Below are 4,126 nucleotides of genomic sequence, written 5' to 3'. Positions count from 1 at the left end.
TGACCATAAATTCCAAAAATAACTGAAAAGTAAAGTTGATAAGGAAGTGTTACGTAGTGTTAAACGCCAAAAAAAGCGTCAAAAGTGTTGAAAAAAAGAGTCAAAAACGTAAGAATAAGTTAAAAACATTCATAAAAAGTGTCAACAAACGTGTTGATTTTCAGTATTGACGGGAAGACAACACAAGGGGTAATATTGTGGTGATTTTGTGTTGCAGTTTGTCAACCTATTGAGGAGCTATTGCACCACTGTAGTAGATTTTTTCGTTATTGTCGTACCTGAGTGGTCTGGCTATCACCAGACCAAGCTAGAACTTTTAAGATTGAACATTAGCCTGGGGGGGTCTGCTCTGTAGTTTCTCTAAACAAGAGGCGTGACCAACGGGCATAGTTCAACTGACTCTGTACGCAGCTGGATAGTCCTTCGACCAATCAGAGCAGCGGTCCGGGTGACGTACTTTGCAGACAGCGGTGCTGTCCTTCGGTGGCCGCCACGTTGAACGTAAACAAAAAGCTGCTGTCCGTCCCTTCTCTATCGTCAATGTTAAAACCCACCAAATCCCCAAAATGGATAAGCCAGTTTGTGATTGGTTCCCGCAAATTTGTAACGGAAGCAGAACGGATAAAAGGTTTCCAGCCTGAGCTGCAGGGTGAAATCAAGCCGCCGGCAGTTTGAGCTGGGTTTACCAAGAACTACTAATTTTTTTTTTTTCATGACTGTTATTGCCACCCTTCATTCTAACCCCAACCGGCCCGTCAGACAACGCCTACCAAGAGCCTGGGTCTGGGCCTGGGTCTGGGTCTGTCCCAGGTTTCTTCCTAAAAGGAAGTTCCTCGCCACTGTCGCACTGTTGCTTGCTCTGGAGGGAACTACTAGAACTGTTGGGTCCTTGTAAATTCTAGAGTGTGGTCTAGACTTGCTCTATTTGTAAAGTGTCTCCAGATAACTCCAGATACCAGTATTCACCTTCTTGAAGAACTTTGTGACATTTTCCTGGGTTAGCACTACGTTGTGGAGAGGTAGCAGAGACTCTCGCAGCTTGGAAACATTACAAAATCGGGCATTTCAAAACGAGGAAAGAAAGAATTAAAGACACTAGCTTGATCACCTGCTTGGACAAACAGGAAGACCGATTAATGGATGCCTTATGGACACAATTCGCGGTCAATTCTTGGAACGCAGCACGGTGTATCCTGGTAAAAAACCAGTGCTGTAAGTTAACCCTTGTGTTGTCTTCACTTTCGGGACCCTCTCGTGTCCCTCGGGTCAAACTGACTTGTGATTTATTTGGGGTTTTAAAAACAATTCTGAAATAAAATTTTATTTCATAATCTATTAACAAATATTGTCTTTATCTCAATTTTCAACAATTGAGATAACAGATATGTTTAGGGAATGCATCAGTCTCTACTAGCACACAATTAAAAATGGAAGTGGGGTTTAATTTTGTCATAAGGTTATAACTCATGTTAAAAACCGACTATGGAAAAAAAATAAGTGTCATATCTAGAATAATGTTCTGAATTAAGTCAGGAATACATGTTTATCACAGAAATTAAAGTAAGGCCGTTGATTTTCAGGTACAAAAAATGTAACTTGTACCATTTTTGTTCTTGAAATGGGTCAATTTGACCCGAATACCATACAAGGGTTAAAAGTGTTATTAACGGTGTTAACGCTAACCCATTTTAATGGCGTCAATTTCTTCTTTTTATCGTGAGATTAACGGGTTTTTTTGGCCTGGCAGACTTTGTAGTTTTTTCACATGCTGTTGCAATAACTAGTAACGTCAGAAAAACTACAACACCCACCGGATCTAACTAGAGCGGAAACACAACAACAGGCACGCCGTTTGGGCTCACAAGCTGGTCTAAGAGTGGTAATGTTGTGTTTGGAGTGGATGGCGAGCGCGAGACGACAAAATGGCCGCCGATAAGATTCTGGATGGAAAGTTTCCTTTTAAAAAAAGTTGCCAAATGTTCCATTGACCAAAAAGTGATCTGTGTGTGTTGTCGTTGTGAACTGAGCTATCATCGCAGTACGTACAGTCTGAAACACCACCTGATGGCCAAGCACACAACATGCCCCCCCCCCGTCAAAGTATGCTTTTAACCCCTTTATTGATGGACAGTGTTACATTGTGTGAGCGATTATTGGCTCCAAGTGAGAATGTTAGTGTGAAATTAAACATTACAGTGGGCTATATGATGGGGGGGTCTTGAACACTACAGTAGGCTATATGCTGGGGGGGGGTTCTTGAACACTACAGTAGGCTATATGCTGGGGGGGGGTCTTGAAACTACAGTGTCTATATGCTGGGGGGTCTGAACTCACTACGCGGCTAATGCGGGGGGTCTTGACACTACAGTAGCTATATGCTGGGGGGGTCTTGAACACTACAGCAGGCTATATGCTGGGGGTCTTGAACACTACAGTAGGCTATATGCGGGGGGCCTTGAACACTACAGTAGGCTATATGCTGGGGGGGGTTCTTGAACACTACAGTAGGCTATATGCTGGGGGGGTCTTGAACACACAGTAGGCTATATGCTGGGGGGGTCTTGAACACTACAGAGGCTATATGCTGGGGGGGTCTTGACCACTACAGTAGCCTATTGCTGGGGGGGTCTTGAACACTACAGCTGCTATATGCTGGGGGTCTTGAACACTACAGTAGGCTATATGCGGGGGGTCTTGAACACTACAGTAGGCTTATATCTGGGGGGGGTCTTGAACACTACAGTAGGCTATATGCTGGGGGGTCTTCAACACTCCAGTAGGCTATATGCTGGGGGGTCTTGAACACTACAGTAGGCTATATTGGGGGGTCTGAACACTCGTAGGCAATATGATGGGGGGGTCTTGAACACTACAGTAGGCTATATGCTGGGGGGGGGGTCTTGAACACTACAGTAGGCTATAGCGGGGGGTCTTGAACACTACAGTAGCGTATCGCTGGGGGGGGGGGGCTCTCGAACACTACAGTAGGCTATATGCTAATGTTGTCAATAAAAAAAACATGTTATTTTCAATTAAAAAAAACATTTGCACAAAGCAAGCCAATCCACTTTTCCATGTTGACAAGAGCATTAAAATGACAAACAATAGATCAAAATGTGTGATTAATTGCGAGTTAACTATGACATTAATGTGATAAAATATTTCAATTGCTTGACAGCACAAAAAAAACTAAATATTAAATTTAATATTCTAAATAAATACAACTATAGGAATTTTAGATAGTCCTTAGATAAATGTTCTAATGTAGGCTTTAACCTTTGAGCATGTCACTTTTTCCTGTGCCAAATGTACAAAAGTTTTGCCAAATTGAGACTTAGTGTTGCCCATAAGGTCCTTTGTTGTTTTGAAATAAAGAATCCCAAAAAATAAGAATTTTGGATTAAGACTAAGTCATTTAACAAAAGAGCTATAGAAAAATGACAGTTGCTGTGAATCTGAACTAAAAACTAATAATTTTTTTCCACCCAGTGTCATAGAATCCAACAAACTGGGCCAAAAACCCAAAACCTGTCTGAGCTACTCCCCTGTTAAAATGCCTGGTGTTTGTAATGTAAAACAATTAGACAAAGAGAAATCACGTCAGAACGTTTTCCACTTTTAATGTGACCTATAATGTGAAAGTGAAATCTTTGAGGTTGAAAAATAAAAACCTTACAATAACCTGGTTGCATAAGTGTGCATAGCCTCTTATAACTGGGGGTGTGGCTGTGTTCAGAATTATTTAATCACGTTCAAACTCATGTTAAACATAAGTCGTTACACACCTGCCATCATTTAAAGTGACTCTGATTAATCACAGATAAAGTTCATCAGTTTCCGGATATTTTAGTAGTTGCACCTCAAGCAAAAGCCATGGTTCGCAGAGAGCTTCCTAACCATCAGAAGGATCTCACTGTTGAAAGATATCAGTCAGGAGAAGGGTAATAAGGGTATTAAATATGCCATGGAACACAGTAAAGACAGTCATCAAGTGGAGACAAAATGAGAGAGAAAGACATTACCAAGAACTGGAAGTCCCTCCAAAGCTGATGAAAAGATAAGAAGAAAACTGCCCAAGGACGCTTCCAAGAGGCCTACAACAACATTAAATAAGCTGCAGGAATTT

This window comes from Etheostoma spectabile, chromosome 22 (genome assembly GCF_008692095.1).
Source record: "Etheostoma spectabile isolate EspeVRDwgs_2016 chromosome 22, UIUC_Espe_1.0, whole genome shotgun sequence".
NCBI lineage: Eukaryota > Metazoa > Chordata > Actinopteri > Perciformes > Percidae > Etheostoma > Etheostoma spectabile.
This window is presented reverse-complemented; position numbering follows the sequence as displayed.